Source organism: Leopardus geoffroyi, chromosome E1 (genome assembly GCF_018350155.1).
Source record: "Leopardus geoffroyi isolate Oge1 chromosome E1, O.geoffroyi_Oge1_pat1.0, whole genome shotgun sequence".
NCBI lineage: Eukaryota > Metazoa > Chordata > Mammalia > Carnivora > Felidae > Leopardus > Leopardus geoffroyi.
The window spans coordinates 58,409,924-58,427,708 of record NC_059330.1 but is presented as its reverse complement, the minus strand read 5'-3'; the positions used below and the strand labels follow the sequence as shown (position 1 = coordinate 58,427,708).

General features: G+C 54.2%; 1 protein-coding gene across 3 annotated transcripts in view; it reads left to right on the top strand.

Moving 5' to 3' along the window:
- RBFOX3 (RNA binding fox-1 homolog 3) overlaps positions 1-17,785 on the top strand; it is a 452,855-nt gene that overhangs the window by 319,931 nt on the left and 115,139 nt on the right. For all 3 annotated transcript variants that reach the window (XM_045489765.1, XM_045489764.1, XM_045489766.1), the window contains exon 4: positions 10,415-10,454. The gene's annotated coding sequence lies outside the window, so the exon portion shown is untranslated. The remainder of the gene's footprint in view (positions 1-10,414; positions 10,455-17,785) is intronic.

Genomic DNA, 17,785 nt, shown 5'->3' with positions numbered 1-17,785 from the left:
CGTCAGCCTGGGCATCACTTTGGGGCCCCTTCTGGGGGTTTGTTGCAAACTTCCCTCCCTCCCCTGTGGTCGGGGACTGGGGGCTGGGGGCGGGGGAGAGCCGCACCCTCCCCTTCCGCTTTGGGCGAAACTCAGCCAGGGTCGGCTGCAAGCTCAGTGAGCAGGTCTGCCATTATTGCCCGTTGTCGTCGATGGCTGTCTCCTCCCAGCCACGGGCACCGAGGGGTGGGTACTGTCTTCACCCCACTTACAGGAGAGTAAACCGAGGCACTTGGAGGCTGAGCACTTGCCAAAGGTCTAACGAGCACACCAGGCCTGGCCCTACTGTGCGCGCCCAGCACTGCCGGGACCTTCTCTTCCCTGTGGGACGCTGGAGAAGGCTGCAGCCACCCCATCCCACGATTTTTCCCGAGATGGAAATCTCTGCCTTGTGTCCCTCTGTTCCCACGAGTGACTTTCTAGTTGTTGCCTCACATTGGAACAGCGTGTCTCCCGCTTTACAGAAGCCAGTGGGGGGGGCACAGGGGGCAGACTGAGGGGGCGTGGTCCTGGACGGTCCCAGGGCCCGCGGGCGCCGCGCACTCCGCAGACGGCTTTCCTAGCACCCAGCTTTCGGCACTCTCAACCCATCACCTTCTTTTGTTTTTTGTAAGTGGGTTGATGGAGACAGATTTCTGAAAGTCTTAGAGGAATGAACAGGTTGGTTTCTTAGGGGATTTGCTCAGGAAATGAGATTTTGCCCGTCTCCCAAAGGAGAAAGGGCATGTCTAAATTATTGATAGAAAGCATGCCTCATCTAAGAGGCCGGCACACGGGTCGTCTGCGTGTTGAATGGCGCTGTCCGCCCTGTGCGTCGTCCCAGCTCCCTGGCCCGTCTCCGCCGCCCTCCCCATCCCCCGCTGGCGCTGCTCACGGACACAAGCGGGCAGCACCAGCCCCACGCGTCCCACCCACCGCTTCCACCCAGGGGCCATGGGTTCTCAGCCCGGACCTGCCTCGCTCCGTAGAGCATCTTCAGGTTCCACTGTGCCCCTTCAGGGCACCTGCAGGGCGTGCTGGACGGGCCTTGCGAACTCACTGGCCCCGGAGACCCATCCCCACCATGGCTTTGAACCTAGCCCGGGCTGACTGTCCGTACTCAAGAGCCAGCTTTTAAAGAAACAGAGGGGACGGGCGCCAAGACACCGCAGCCAAGTGGGGACTGGACGGCCGCCCGGACATGGCCATCACTGAACTGCATTTCAGCTGAGTGTTGAAGGGAACGTGGCGTGCGGCGCCCAGCTCCCCGGGGAGCGGCACAGACGGGGCCTCTGCTGCCCTTCGGTTTGCGTTAGGAAGAAGAAAAGCCTGGTCGGCGTCATCAGACACCGGCATATGCCAGCGTGGCCAGGAAACCAGGCCGGCAAAGGTGTGCAGGCCCGCAGCCCCAGCGCCCCCCGGGGGGCGGGGACGTCCTCCTTCTCGCGCGTCGCCGTGCCCCTCCTGCCGGCCTCGATAAATACCGTTGGAGACTGGGCGCTTGGGAGACGGGGTGCCCTCTCCAGGCGGCGCACGGCCCCGTGTGGCCTCAGGAATGACGGGGAGACCACCAGCCGGCCCTCGTGTGCAGCTTTTATCCCCATCGTGTTGTGTAGACCGTTTTGTACCATTTGCATAACAACAGGAAATAAGATGGAAGTGTGTCCATAGATAGAAGTCAAGATCAGAGGGCGGAAAAGACAGGACAGGAAAATACAGCTGCGGGGCTTTGAAATTCAATTAGCAAGGCTCAGGCACAGTTTTTTGTTGTCGTTTCCCGAACTTGCAGGCGGCCAGACCGGAAACACGGCCAACCGTATGATTGTCTTCAAACCCACATGCTCACCGACAGATGAATGGAGGACCAAAATGTGGTCCCTCCACACGACAGAATATTATTCGGCTGTAAAAAGGAAGGAAATTGTAACACCTGCTGCCACACGGACCGAGCACGGGAACCTTACGTTATGTGGAGTCAGACGGTCACAAAAAGACAAACACCGTGTGACTCCACTCACGTGAGGTCCCTGGGGTTGTCAGATTCACAGAGACAGAAAGTAGACTAGAGGTTTCCAGGGGCTGGGGTCGGGACGGGGGATGGGGAGTTAGTGTTTAATGGGGACAGAGTTTCAGCCTGGGATGATGGCAACGTTCCGGAGGTGGGTGGACGGATGGATGGCTGTACGACAGTGAGAATGTATCTCGTGCCACCGGACTGCACTTAAAAATGGCTAAAATTGTAAATTTTGTTGTATATATTTTACCACAGTAAAAAAAAATGCGAACAACCCCCCCCCCAAAACAATTTTTTTTAAACAGTAGATTCAAAATACCCCCAGGGGAATAACAGTTCTCCTGAGGTCCTTCTCTCTAAAAGGTGATTTCTCAAGGTCCAGTTGTGTGACACCAGTGAGGTGATTGTCCCAGGGGTTGGCTTGTCAGGCATAATGTCGGGGGCGGGGGGGTGGGGTGGTCACCGAGGGGGAAGAAAGGGCTGCCATGGCCGGAACAGGGCTGTGCCCTGGCTGCTGTAAGGCATTTGAAGGCCGGAAGATTATTGTCCTGGGGCTGTTGACACAAATCACCACACCCTGAGGGCTTAAAACCAGGGAGCTTTATTCTCTCACAGCCTGGGGGCCAGCAGACCCCAGCCAGGGACTCTAGGGGAAGAATCCTTCCCACCTCTTCCAGCGCCTGGTGGCTGAGACTTGTGCTTGGCTTGTGGCCGTGTCCCTGCAACTTTGACTCCGTCGTCCCACGGCCTGTCCCCTGTGCCTGGTGTCTTCTCCTTCCTGGTCCCCAGAGGGACACTCATTGCAGCTAGAGGCCCCCTAATCCAGGGCAGCCCAGGTGGACATGTGTCTCTGGGGGATGTGATTCCACCCGGTACAGCTGGCATCTTGTCCGCGCGCCATCGGCCCGTGGGGTCCTGCAGACTCATCGAAACGACCCGATGCTGGACTGGTCAGCGGGGGTGCCTACTGAAAGTTCTTCAGGAAGAAGCTGAACGCCCGCCCGCCTGCTTCCTCTCCAGGGCTCGGGGGCCCAGGGAAGTTTCCGTGCCCACAGCGGAGTCTCTGGACTCTGTCGACCTTGGGGAGTTTCCCTCTCTGGGCCTCAGTTTCCACCCCTGGCCCACCCTGGGCAAGAGGGTGATACTCGTTAGTGCCTTTGGACACCGTGGATGCTATAAATGCCACTCGGCTGCGGGTGTCACCTGTCCTGGGACCAGTGAGCCCCCTTCACTTCCCAGATCCGTGCTGAGTTCAGCCAGGCACAGAAGCTTCTTCCCCCACGGCCCCTCCCAGCGAGGGCAAGGTGCCCGCAGACCCCATCCCCCCAGATCTAGCAGGAGTGATGTGATGACGGTATCCAGGGCCGTGCAGAGCTCCGGGCCACTGGGCTGGGCCTGGCGAGCCCAACACAGCCAGGGGAGCCCGCTGGCCACAGCAGGTCAGAGGAAGGCAGGGCCTGGGGGACAGGTGGGAGGGTGTACACACAGGCAGAGCTGCTCTGCTCGTGTCCTGGGACCAGGAGACTCACTACTCAGCGGGGTGTGGGCTTTACCCGTGCGCACTCGGTGAGTGTCAGCAGCGGATCAGTATCGCAGGGGCCGGACTGGGACAGGACTTCCGGCCTGAGGGCACACACCTTGTAGCGGGGGCTCTGGCGGGTAGGCCCTGAGCCCCGCCAGGCTTCCTGGGAGAGGGATCCAGGCTGCCACCACACAGAGTGACCGTACCCCTGCCCTGCCCTGAGGGGGCCATTCAGGGGCTGGCCCCACCCTGAGGCCTGTGTGGGCTGTGGGCTCAAAACTCCGATGGCCAGAACCTGCTAGAACTTCCCAGTCCCTCCCACAGTGGCTTGAGGCCTCTGAGATGTGAGCCAGCGCCCTCCCCTCCCCTCCTCTCTCCTCTCCTCTCCAAAGGTGAATTTCTTTTCAGAAGGAAAAAAAAAAAAAAAAACCCTTTAAATTGAAGTGGCTCTAACATCATGATCTCCATCATCAAAAGTCATGTTTAAGCCACCCACAGTTAATTTTTTATTTATAAAATTGCGCCCTTCACCTCCAATTCCCCTTAGAGAGAGAGAGTACAAAACGGGCCATTTAATAAAATCCCGGGTAAGATGACAGGAGTCACGGAGGACAGGCAGGCCTCCCGGAGCCCCCCCCCCCCCCGAGCCTCCCCTCTCCAGGAGGGCAGGTGTACCCCCTGGGGTGGGCAGGGGGCTCCCCCGAGGCCCTTCCCGCCACCTGCAGCTGCACCCCTGCAACACATTCAACACCAGTGGCGTCTGTCCTGTGAAAAAAACCAGTGCTGTCCCTGCGCGTGGGGAAAACACAGAGGGAGAAACGCAAAGTGAAAGCGGGCCCGCCGTGCATCCCGGACTGAATGAGTGTGTCCCCCAAGCGCTCCGGCTGACCTCCTGCCCCCCCACCGTGATGGCACCAGGGGGCCTTTGGGAGGTGAACAGGGTCGGATGAGACCACGAGGCTGGGATTACGGTCCTTGTAAGAAGACACGAGAGCTCGCTGGGTGCGCGCCAGGTGAGGACAGCGGGAAGACAGGAAGCAGGCTCCGGCCGGGACCCGAATGGGCCCGCACCCTGACCCTGGACCTCCCTGCCTCCGGCGCTGCTCAAGCCGCCCAGGCCGGGGCATTTTGTTACGTGTGCCATGTTCTGGCAGAAAGACCCCCTCTCCCTGCTGCAGACATCGGAGCCTCCTCCTGCAAAAACGGGTCTGTTGTCGGGGGCGCCCGGGGAGCTCAGTCACTTAGGCGTCTGACTCTCGATTTCAGCTCCGGTCATGATCGTGGGGTGGGGGGATCCAGCCCCGTGTCAGGCTCTGCGCTGAATGTGGAGCCTGCTTGGGATTCTGTCTGCCTCCCTCTCTCTCACTCTCTCAAATATATAAAGAAAGGAACATTTTCAAAACTGGGTCTGTCGTCACCGGCAGCGTCCTTGGCCCCGTCAGCATGGGCAGACGTTTCCCTCCTGGATCCACCTCAGGGAGAGGCCGCGTCCCCCCCACCCCGGAGCAAAGGCACCTGCCGCTGACTCTTGCCCCTGGAGCTGAGGAGCACAGGTGTTCCAGAATGACGGGCGGTCCGAACACCCTTCCCCGGAAGCGCAGGAGGCTGGGACAAAGGTGGAGTGGACCGGGATGAACATCCGAGCGCCCGTCTCTCACCCGGCCGTCGGGGAGAACATCGCCCACCTCGTGGCGCTCATTCAGGGCTTGTAATGTGCACTCCATGTCCGGTGCGTCGTCGATGCTCAATGTGTAAGACCCAAGACGGTGACTAGAAAGGCACCTTTAGCGAAGAGGAGTCCCAGCCGGTCACGAACCCGTGTTCTGCCTTTTCCACATCCTTCCGTTTCCTGCCCAGCGGGGAGTCCGTGGCAAACGAAGGGTCGTCGAGAGCGGGCAGGATCTGTGCTTCAACCCGAGGGGCGCGCGTCTGGCAAGTTGTTTGGCACGATCCACACTAAAACCTGGTTTTATTAACGGACACATGTTCTTTTCATGACAAGGGCAATACGCATGAGCCGGAGTTTAATTTCTGAAGGATAAAACGTGTTATGTACCAAAGGAAGCAGGGACACAGGGGTCACCTGTGTCATTTGGATGGAGGAGGAGAATTGGGGAGGGAAGCCCACGCGGGGTCGGCGTGGAGGGGACTAGACGGAGGCTGGGGCGAGGCTGTGCTCTGGGAGCTGGTGGCTGCAGGGAGATCCAAGCAGGCAGGGAGACGGGGAAGGGTCTCCGTGGGTGGATGAATCGCGTCCACGACAGGGATCCCCCCAGAGCAAAGATCACTCTAGAAGGACCCAGTCCCGGGGCGCCTGGGTGGCGCAGTCGGTTAAGCGTCCGACTTCAGCCAGGTCACGATCTCGCGGTCCGTGAGTTCGAGCCCCGCGTCGGGCTCTGGGCTGATGGCTCAGAGCCTGGAGCCTGTTTCCGATTCTGTGTCTCCCTCTCTCTCTGCCCCTCCCCCGTTCACGCTCTGTCTCTCTCTGTCCCAAAAAAAATAAATAAACGTTGGAAAAAAAAAATTTAGAAGGACCCAGTCCCTTCTTCTCTTTTTAATGTTTATTTATTTTAGAGAGAGAGAAAGAGCGCAAGCTAGGGAGGGGCAGACAGAGAGGGAGACACAGAATCCACGAAGCAGGCTCCAGGCTCTGAGCTGTCAGCACAGAGCCCGACGTGGGGCTTGAACCCACGAACCGTGAGATCATTGTCTGAGCCGAAGTTGGACACTTAACTGACTAAACCACCCAGGTGCCCCCCAATCCCTTCTTCTAAACGGTAGTGCAGTTCAGGTCCCTGGAGGCAAATGCTTACTGGCTAGTTCGTTCGTTCGTTCGTTCGTTCAATCATTCATTCACTCAGCAGACGTCCACTGCCTCCCTGGGGGGCAGCCCCGAGCCCGGCTCTGCAGGTGGGGTTTGAAGTCAAGTGCAGGAGGCCGTGCCGGACAGTGGGAGTTCCCACGCCTACGGGTGGGGGTGCAGTCTATGCCCCCCTCCCCCACCCGGCAGAGTCACCACCGTCTCATGGCTCCGCAGACATGATGTGGAGGCCGTCGCAGTGGGGGTGGGCTGGGCGAGGACCCTCTGAGTTCGGTGAATGCGTCTCGCTCTGTTTGGACTCTGCTGAAGGGGCTTTACACAGACGCATGTGGGGAAGTCAGCACCCCTGGCCTGGTGAGCTGTGCTCCTCTAGGAACCTGATCATCCAGGCAAAAATCACCATAATTGATTATCCCGCTGAGCGGCGGACAGCAGTGTTTGCTAACAGAGAGGCCGAGAATCACGAGCTTGCCCTCGGGCGTCATCAAGCAAGGCTCCAGGGGGGCCTCCCTCCCTATCCGTCCCTCGCCCCCAGGACGGGTAGTAGGGCGGGGTGGGCGACGTGCTAGAGTAGGGGCGGGTGGGGAGCCCCTGCTCGTCACAGAAATGCAAGGCAGGCCCCGTCCTTGTCTGGCTCACACCTGGAGTGTGGCCGGACCACAGCAGGAGTGGGTTTAAATGGGGGCCGCTTCCCTTTCACACCACGAGGCATGGGGGAGAGCTCATTTCCCCCCCCCCCCAGAGGTTCTCCCCCCGACAGAGGACAAGGAAGGGCCTGGCCTGAAGCTCAGGGAAGACAGGGCTGCCCTCTGTGTGCCACGGACGCTGGAGGCATCAGGCTCAGCGGGCCCTCCAACCATCCCTCTGGTTCTGAATTTTTCAAAAACACAGAGGCTCTTTGGAGATGGATGCGGGTCCCAGCCTCTGAGTCTCCCGACAGGGACCCGGCAGGTGTAATGCCGGTGCTCATACTACATGGTTGTTGCTTTGCCCAGACGAGGACACTCGGGACAGTGAGAGGCATTTCGGGGAACTCGGAGACTGTTCGAGGAGCCTGGAGGTCAAGGCTGGCGGGTGAGCATGGGACTGCCTTGCCCGCCCTGACCTGTGCTGGTGTTGCCTGTTGCAGATCCCGGGGCCCAGCGTCCCTGGCACTTAGAGGAAATCTGCGGGTTGGGCACAGAGCCTGGAGAGCAGAGGATCCAGAGGGAGGCGTGGGAGTTGTCGGGTGGGAGGGACGCAGGGCGGGGCGGGCAAGGCGCGGGCCTGTACCCCAGACCCTCCGACTGCGGGGCAGGGAGGCAGACTCCTCTCACCCAGCTCCCGTGCCGTGCACTTGGCCCAGACCCGCGCTCTGGGCTGTTTGCTCACCGGGGCTGGACGGATTGGATTAAATGGAACTAAATTGAATCGGGAGGAAAACTCACTTTAAGAAACCGAGGAAAAAGTCAACAATAAGAAAACCCCCAAATCAACTGAAGGCAGCGGTTGATGCGAGTGGATTGATTCAATCCATCTCGTTTTGTAACGACGCCTTCGTCTGGCGGGGCCTTCCGATCACGCCTGCTCCTCCTCAGAGTCCCTCCGTGAGCCGCGTGTGCAAACGTGCCAGTAGTGGCTTTCGCCACCGTGCCGGAGAGGGAACGCGCCAATCAGCAACCAGGCTGCGGCCGGGCCGCCTCAACGCCCGTTTCCCCACCATGTGAGCCCCACCTTGGCCCACAGCCCTCTCTGCTGAGGCCGGGGGCCCTGGGGGGAGGTGGGGGGAGACCGCCCACGAAACGCAGCCATGGTGATCGTCACCAGCTCCAACAGCATGTCAGGCGGGCTCTGTGCAGCTAAGTGTTCACTGCCCGCCGAGAAGGGCACCTTCCTCTAGCAGGTGAGAGGGAGCGTGGGCAGTGGGAACCTGCCCCCCAGGAAACCAGCCGTCCCGGTGACTGGTGGTGCCGCTGCTTTGCCCATTCGCGCACTTCCTCAAGTGAAAAGGGAGGATAGAACAGTGCGCCCTCCTTAGGGTCATGAGGGCTGAGTGAGGCTATAGTTGTCTGTATTTGCTCTTCAGGACCATGTTGACGATGGTAGACGACAGTGATTTTTTCCATCTCAGGAAAGAGGCCCCTGTCTGGGTGCCTTTGGATTCTAGAAGCTTTTCACTTGCTTTTTTTTTTTTCTGGTTTATGATAAGTTTAAAACACACACACACACACACACACAGGGGAGAAGGGAAGGGGGAGGGACTGTTTAATGAGTATACAGTTTCCTTTCAGGGTGACAGAAAGTCCTAGAACCAGATACTGGTTGCACAACCATGTGACTGTACCTAATGCCACTGGCTTGTACACTGTAAAGTAGTTAAAATGATAAATTTTACAAGTATTTTGCCACAATTTAAAAAGATGTGCACTGGGATGCCTGGGTGGCTCAGTCGGTTGAGCGTCCGACTTTGGCTCACGTCGTGATCTCACGGTTCGTGGGTTCGAGCCCCACGTGGGGCTTTGTGCTGGCAGCTCGGAGCCTGGAGCCTGCTTCGGATTCTGTGTCTCCCTCTCTCTCTGCCCCTCCCCCACTCATGCTCTGTCTCTGTCTGTCTCAGAAATAAATAAACATAAAAAAAAATGGTTAAGACGGGGGGGGGGCGCCTGGGTGGCTCAGTTGGTTAAGCATCCGACTTCGGCTCAGGTCATGATCTCACAGTTTGTGGGTTCGAGCCCACGTCCGGCTCTGTGCTGACACAGCCCAGAGCCTGGAGCCTGCTTTGGATTCTGTGTCTCCCTCTCTCTCTGCCCCTCCCTGCTCATGCTCGCTCTCTCTCTCTCTCTCTCTCTCTCTCTCAAAAGTAAAGAAACATTAAAAACATAGAAATTAAAAAAGTAACAAGATGTACACAATCCGTACACATATAATTATGCAACACAAGGAGCAGCTGGCTGGTCTCCATCTGTGGAGTGTGCAGCTCTTGAACTCGGGGTTGTAAGTTCGAGCCCCATGTTGGGTGGAGAGCTTACTTAAGAATGAAAATCTTTAAAAAAAGCTCTGAAACTTTATTGATATAAATAAGGAAAATTTATGTCCGGAAGAAGCACATAGTAGACACATGCACACCCCTCATTTCTATTTTTTTTCCAATTTTTTAAATATTTATTCATTTTTGAGAGAGAGAGGGAGAGAGACAGAGCACAAGCAGGGGAGGGGCAGAGAGAGAGGGAGACACAGCATCCAAAGCAGCACAGCCCTCGTTTCTAATCTCTGAAGGCAGGATTAGGGGTCCAGACACACTTGTGCGGTCCCCAGGCCCCCAAGCTCAGCTTTGTGACTTTAGGCAAGTGCCTTGGTCTCTGTGGCCCCAGGCCCCGGACCGTAAGATGAGTAAATACATGGCCCCTGCTAGTCTGGCTGGGCCACCTCTACTGATGGAAGCTCCTGGAAACATCACACAATTCCACACAACGTGTAGTCACTGCTGAAATCGTGTGTTTGTGGGATTTAGAATGCTCCTACCTCCCTTCCTACTTTGACTGATATTAAAATAGATCTACCCGCCATGAGTGACATCGGAGGTGGGAAGAGATCCATGCAGAGTGACCGGGGGCGGGGGAGGGAGGTCCCGGTTTGGGATTAAATACCTCCATCAGTCGGCAAAGTCTCTGTGTGCAGGTAACCTCAGAACCAGGTGCTGAGGGGTGGGGGGGGGAAGAAGAGGAAAGGGAAACCCAGAGTTTGGGGCGAGCGGAAGAGAGAGAGAAAACACACGAGAGTGTCCCCAGAGTTGCGCAGAAGACGGGTTAGGAAAATCTGGACCCCAGGCCCACGGCGTTCTGTTTTCCGTTGTCTTCGTTAAACCAGACGTGGGCTCCCGGCCACGCTGCAGGTGCGCGCGGCACAGAGGCTTCTCCTGGGCAGGTCTCCTTGGCTCCCGGGGAGGCAGCGCTCCCTCCTCCAGACTTGACTAGTCAGTGAGCAAATAGCAACCAGCAACCAGATGAGCGGTGGCGACATTGATTGTAATTCTCTCTCCTCTCTCTTTTTCTTTTCTTAGAGAGCCCACAGTGCCTCGGGAAAAATTGGCTGAATAAAAGGTATAAAGACTTTCTTTTTTTTTTTTTTCCTGAATAATTTTTGACAGATGTGAGCATGTTGAACGTCTTGGGTGCTGCCGCTGATGAATGCCAGGGGTTTCCGGGGCTTCCTGCTCACTGGAGGGAGGGCGCTGGGGGGGGGGGGGTGGGCAGAGAATGGAGAGTTTGGCTTGCTTCGCACTCGATGGCGTGTCCTCTCTTGTCCCCCAAAGCGCCAGCCCGAGTTGTGCTGGGAAGGCAGGTGTGGGGACCAGAGGAGCCAGAAGGGAAATGAGGGGACAGGAGTGTGTTTATGGCTGACATCGCTTAGCAACTGCCACCAGCCAGAGAAACAGTCCCTCCTCCCCCCTCCTTTGCTCTGCCCCCACCCCAGACCCCAGGTACTTGGGGCACAGATGCGCGTTCCCCTGGCCTTCGGAGCCTGGGGTGCTGCTTTTCCCTCGTGGCCCAGTCTCCTCGGGGAGGGGGCCACAGAATCGGCTCAGGTCCCAGCGGTGACCCTCGTGGGGGGGACCGGACCCTCCTGACCCCAATCCCCGGTCCATGACCCCAGCCCTCGGTCTGCGCACTCCTCGTAGCCAAACCTCCATCACCCCACCTGCAGCTGATCTCCTTCGAAGGTTCGCTTGTAGAATTTGACTTTGCAGAAAATTCTATCGGAGCTGTGATGTATTATCTGTTGTGAACAGATTAGAGAGTGCAGGTGCGCCGTGTGTTTGTAACCCTGGGCTCCCCACTGGCTTCCTCGGGGTTGGGGGCAGTGCTCCTGGGTCTCAGGCCTTGTGCCCAAGATAGCCCAGTGTTTTCCGCAGATCCAAAAGGCAAAACAAAGCTGTTGGGTGGCAGGGTCTGATGTCCACCTGAGCCAAACACCGGAACCTCCTTTTGGTGGTCTCTTTTGTATTGTTTTTACCCCGAAGTACACGCTGGCCTCAAAAGTGGGCACTGTCCAAATGGCCAGGGGGCTGTGTCCTAGAAGCCGGTCGCCGCAGGGCCACCCGGGTTCGTGGAAAGGGCAGTCCTGGCCCCACTCACTGGTGGGATGGGGACAGTGAGGCAGAGCTCAAGGCTCCCGTTCCCGTGCATGACAGGGTCCCCTGGGAGGGGCTGGGGGCTGTCCGTCAGCGTCTGATGCGGTTCGATTGGGGGGAGACGAAGAAAGTGTGCCGGCGTGGGCCTCGTGCTCTCATCGGCGAGGTCTCCCCCTCGCAAGGCAGAGCCTCCTGGACGTGCCATTTTGTAAACCGAGTCTTACTTTACAGGGAAACGACCAAAGGAGTCCTCAGGTGAATCTGTGTGTAGGTCAAGGAATCCACCTCCTAAGGGGTGACGCGGCGATTTGTCTGCCTCGTTAGCTCAGGTTTTTGCACGTTTGTTTTTTGAACAGCTTTACCCAGGTCTGCGCGCACAATCGACTATGCGTGTTAGAGTGTGCAGTTTGATTAAGTTCTGACACCTGTTTGTACCCCTGACGTCATCATTACAGTCAAGATACTGGACGTATCCATCAGTCTCCTTCAAAGGATGTATCTTTTGTCTCTTCCTCCGTGCTCTCCAGTCCCCTTTCCCGGCAAACACTGATCTGCGTGAGTCCCGTCGCTCTAGAACGGTGTGTATTCCCTACGTTCTAGACAGATAAAATCATACCGTATGCATTCCTTCTTGTTGTCAGAATAAGTATTCTGAGACTCCCCCAGGTCATGGTGTGTGTGAATAGCTGATGCCTTTTTGTTGCCGAGCGGTGTTCCGTGCTGTGAGTTCACTACAGCGTGTTTTCTCCGTTCACCCCTGGAAAGACACCAAGCTTTTTGGTTATTACACATTATTCCCGTACAGGTGTTTGTGAGACTCATGCCTTCTTTTCTCTCGGGTAGAACACCCACAAGCGAAATGACTAGAGTTCATGGTGAGCCTGTGTTTCGCTTTTTAAGCAAACGTCAAAGTGTTTTTGTTTTTCCCAAGTGGTTGTACATTTTCGCATGCCCGCCGGCCACGTGCGGGAATTACACCCATCTCTCCAACACTTGTCGATTATTCTGCATCCTCTCCAACACTTGGTGCCGTTCGTTGGCTGTGGTAATTTTCGCCATTATGATGGGCATTGGGGTGGTGTCTCATCGTGGTTTCGTGTGCATTTCCCTGCTGATGAGTGATGCTGGACATCTTTCCATGTGGTTGGTTGACGTCCATCATCTTCAGTGAAGTGTCTTTTCCAACCTTTGCCTGTTTTTTTTCAATTGGGTAGTTGTCTCCGTACTGTTGCGTTTGGGGGGGTTCTTTATATATACTGAATACAAGTCCCTTACAGATACATGCTGTGCAGGCATTTCCTCCTAACTGATCTGTCTTTCTACTCGCGTAACAGTGTCTTTGGAAGAGCTGGCGTTTTAAATTTTGATAAATTCCAGTCTATCCATTTGTTCTTACGATCATACTTATGATGTTGTATCTAAGAAAGCTTAGCCTGACCCTGGCTCACAAAGATTTTCTTCTCCTGTACTTTCTTCAGACATTTTGTAGGTGTTAGATTTTATGTTTAGGTTTCTGGTTTATCTTGAGTTCCTTCCTGCATGTGGTACAAGGTATGGGTTGAGGTTCATTTTTCTGAACTGAAGCTGTGCATTGATTTCAATATTACTTATTAAAAGACCATCCTTTCTCCTTTGAGTTGCCTTTGCAACCTTGTCAAAAATCTGTTGTCATATGGACCTGATCCCTTTGATCTATATGTAGTCTGTCTTGGTGCCATTGCACACTGTCATGACTATTATAACTTTATAATAAATCTTGAAATCAGGCGATGTTAACCCTCCAACTATGTTCTTGTTTTTCAAAGTTGTATTGGCTACTCTAGGCCCCTTAAATTTCCATATGGATGGCATTGAATCTATAGATCACTTGGCTGGCCGGGGAGGGGGGTGGGATCATTAACATCTTAACCATATGGAGTCTTCTGCCTCATAAACAAGTTATGCCCCTCCATTTATTTAAGACTTCTTTAACTTGTCTCAACAGTGGTTTGTACTTTTCAGCCGGCGGGTCTTACACAACTTTTGTCAAACTTACCCTAAGTATTTCATATTTTTTATGGCTACTTTAAATGGTATTTTTCCTTCAATTTCTGACTTTTGCTAGTGTGTAGTCATTTTTTAAAACTGTGTGTATGTTGACCTTGAGTTCCACATCTTTATCGAACTTACCTACCAGTTCTAGTAGCTTCTTTGTGGATTTCATCATATTTTCTGCAGACGATCACGGTGATACGGATGATCCATTGATAAAGACAACTTTACTTTTTCCTCTCCAATCTTGACGTCTTTACTCGTTGCTGTTGCTTTGTTTTTGCTCCACCAGCTAGAACCTCTAGGACACCGTTGAATAGAAGTGTCATGAGGATAAACACCCTTGTTTTGTTCCTGATAGTAAAGGGAAAGTAATTCTTCTACTAATTGTCATGTTAGCGGTAGGTTTTTCATAGGTTCCCTTTCATTCCGCGTCTATCGCCAGCGTGCTGAGAGTTTTTATCGGTTTTTATTAAGAAAGGATGTTGAGTTTTCTTAAACTCTTTTCTTGTGTCTATTGAAACGATAGGTGCTTTTTCAGTTTGTGAATCAGATGAATTAGATTTCCAAACTTGAAACGAGTCTATCACTCACTATTTTTTAAGTTCATTTATTTATTTTGAGAGGGGGAGAGAGAGTGAGGAAGGGGCAGAGAGAGGGAGAGAGAGAGAGGGAGAGAGAGAGAGAGAGAGAGAGAGAGAGAATCCCAAGCAGTCCCCTCCCCATTAGCATGGAGCCCGATGCGGGGCTTGAACTCATGAACTGTGAGATCGTGACCTGAGCTGAAGTAGGAAATTTAACTGACTGAGCAACCCAGGCACCCCTGTTTTCCTATTTTTCTTTATTTCCTTTTTCCTTTTTTGTTTGCTGTCTTTTGAACAGAGTTTTTAAAATTACCGTGTTCCATTTTATTTCCATTACTGACCTATTAGTTATTGCTCTTTGTTTTGTTATATTGATGGTTGCTTTAGAGTTCATGAGTTTTTTAAGCTGGTTCCCACCTACCTTCAAATGATTGTTAACCCACTTGACATACAGTATAAGCATACTTCCATTTCTCCATCCTGGCCTTATATACATATGTTATAAGCCTTACAACAGAATGCTATTTGTATTTCTTTGTTTAGACAGTAAGTAGTATTTTAAAGAGATTTAAGTGATAAGAAAAGCTCTCCTGTGTTTATCCATGTAGCTACCATTTCTGGTGGTCTCCATTCCTTTGTGTGGATCCATATTTCCATCTAGTGTCATTTCCCTTCTCTCTGAAGGACTCCCTTCAGTATTTCTTACATACAGCACCAACCTGCCGGTGGTAAATTCTTTCAGTGTTTGTGTATCTGAAAAAGTCTTTATTTCAACTTCATTTTGGAAGACATTTTTGCAGGGTGCAGAGGTCTGGGTTGACAGGTGCTTTTTCTTTCAGTGCTGCAAAGGTTCAGGGCCTTCACAGCTCCCGTGGTCTCAAAGCCTGCTGTCATTTTCATCTTTGTTCCTCTGTACAGAATGTGTCCTGTTTCCCTGGCTCCTTCTAACATTTTCTCCTGCAGTGTTTAATCTGCCATTAATTTCATCCGGTGTATTTTTTTTTTCACATCAGATGTTGTAGTTCATATTCTACAGGTTGAATTTGCACATTTTCCAATATCTTACATGTCTCTACTTTCTTTCTGGAACACGTGGAATATAGTTACAATTGTTTTAACGCCCTTGTCTGCTAATTCCAACATATGTGTCAGTTCCAGGTCAGTTGCGAATGATTGACTTTTTTTCTCCTCATTTCCCATGTGCCTGGTAATCTTTGACTGGATGCTGGACATTGTAAATTCTACCTTGCGGGGTGCTGGCTACTTCTATTCCTATAAATATCCTCGAATTTTATTCTGGGATGCAGTTAAATTACTCAGAAGCAGTTTGATCCCTTCCTCTCAGATCTTACTGCTAAGGTTTGCTGGATGGGCCCGAGGCATGGTTAGTCCCCATCAAGTGATCCCACTACCAAGGCAAGGTCGTCTGAGCGTTCTACCCATTGTTCCATGAACCGTGAAGGGCTCCAGTGAGGCTGGTGGGGACACACACGTTTCCTGGCCCCGTGTGCATGCTGAGCACGGTTTCCCCTGACCGTTCATGTGGTTCTTTCCTCAGCCTCAGGGCTTTTCCTCAAATGCACGGGATGATCAGTACTCGGCTGGACACTCACGGGCACCCTCTCTGGTTCTCCAGGGTCTCCCTCTGTCCAGTTCCCTGCTCTCCAGCCCCCTGTGTTGCACTCCAGCCACCTTGGTATCCCTGGACTCTCAGCCCTGACTCCTCAGCTCAGGGAGCCCACCGGGCTCCACTTGTGGTCCCTGAGTCTTAGCCTAGAAGTTCTGCACACAGTGAGCCATGGGGGGGCTCCCCTCACTGGTTTCCCGCCTCTCAGGGATCACTGTCCTTGCCGATGGACAGGACAGTGTGTGGTCCTGTGTCTTGAAAACCATTCCTGAGTTGCTTGCCACTGTGCCTGGTGGGAGAGTAATTCAGTCCCCGTTCCTCCACCTTGACTGGAAGTGGAAACGTTCTCCTGTCTGAACTCAGATCCTGTCACATGTGGTCTGGAGACGCCCATGCGCACACACATGCAGGCAGCCCCAGGGACACACGGGTCCGTTGCCAGCCCTCATCCCCATTTCCCTCCTCAGCCAGCCCTGGTTGGAGGCTCGTGGGAACACGTGGTCCAAGCATACAGACCAGCGCTGTTGTTCCGTTTGTCTTGAGATTGGCCTCCTTCTCCTCAATGCAGAGGAAGCTGCAGCAGTAGGAGCGTAGCTCTTGAAAGATGGTTGCAGAGTGCTCTTCGTGGAGCCTCTTTTCCGGAACGCTTTGATGGTAAAGAATAAGGGAGGGGGAACAATGCCTCCAAGGCTCTCAAAACCTCGGTGGTAGGGGAGGTCAGAAACCCGGAGAGAAGGGAACCAGTGCCTCCCAGCAGCCCCGCCGCCTCTCCAAGGAAGCGTGTCACAGAGCCCTGGGGACAGAGTCCTCTTTGCCCTAACAAGAGAAACCAAGCAGGGAGGAGGACCCATCCGAGGCCCAGGCTGTTCATTCTTCTGAATCCCAGTCCCCTCACCCACCCTCTGCCAACCCGGGTGTGGACAGAACCACGTTCTTTATCTGTGCACAGCACTTTCCGGCCTTTAAGGGCCTCAGACTGCTGTCAGCACATCCGACACGTGTTATCCCGTTTGACCCTCCCAGCAGGGTCCATCTTATGGATGGGGAAACTGAGGCCGAGGATGGGCAAATGATCTGCCCAGGCTCATGCTGCAATGGCTGAGGCAAGACCACAGCCCTGACTATCCAGGCTTCGTTTCATGCTGAGAATTTTCCTTGAGCAAAGTTGAGGTTCCCAGTAAGAGTGTGGGTTTCTTAAACTGAGTGTCTGAGCTTCCGTCACAGGTGCCTCCACTTGTCATGCCATAGGAGCCAACTGACCAGCATGGGACACAGACTCCACCCCCCACCCCCCATCTCCGACCCATGAGGGCTCTCCTCTCCTTCGAGAAAGCATTCTCATTGTCAGGGTGGTTGGCTCTCTAGTTTCATGGGACTACAAAGCTCCTCACTCATTATAGAGCTTTTCTGGGAGTATCAGATGCTCGGAGCTCTCTGATATGCACGCACATGTGTGTTTGGACTAGTGCATCAGTTAGGCTGTACGATGGAAAGAAAAGGGTAGGGGGAGATGCCCAAAAATGTTGACCACAAAGCGTTCACCCAAACCCACAGCCGTTTCTGACTCCGCTAAGGCCAAAGCTGCATCGCATGAGCAACAGGAGAACCGTGTGCCAGAAAATTCCAAAGTCCTGTGTCACAGGGACTGAAAAGGGTCCTCGATGCCTCCCGTGACTTTCAGGATGTATCCAGCTGGGTGGTTTTGTGCTACCCGCAAAAGAGGCAGGACACTAAATATTTGGGAGGGGATCGGGTAGGGTGACAGAAAGAAGAGCCTGTGTACTCTCGCTCGTGTTTGTGCGGAAGTATGAAAACCCCGAGTCTGTGTTTTCCCCAGGGTATTAATTACAGTTGGAAAGGAGGCTTGTCCGGGCGTGTTCCGCTTGGGCAGAGTAATTTATCATCCGGTTTCAGGGAGCGGGAGGCAGGTCACGGTGCAGAGAGCAAGACACACATCTCTCTCCCTGACTTCACAGCTGCCCCACCTGCTCCAGAGTGGACGGCTGTGCCCAAGGCACATGCCCAGGGGCACACAGAGGGCCCTCCAGGGGAGAGAGG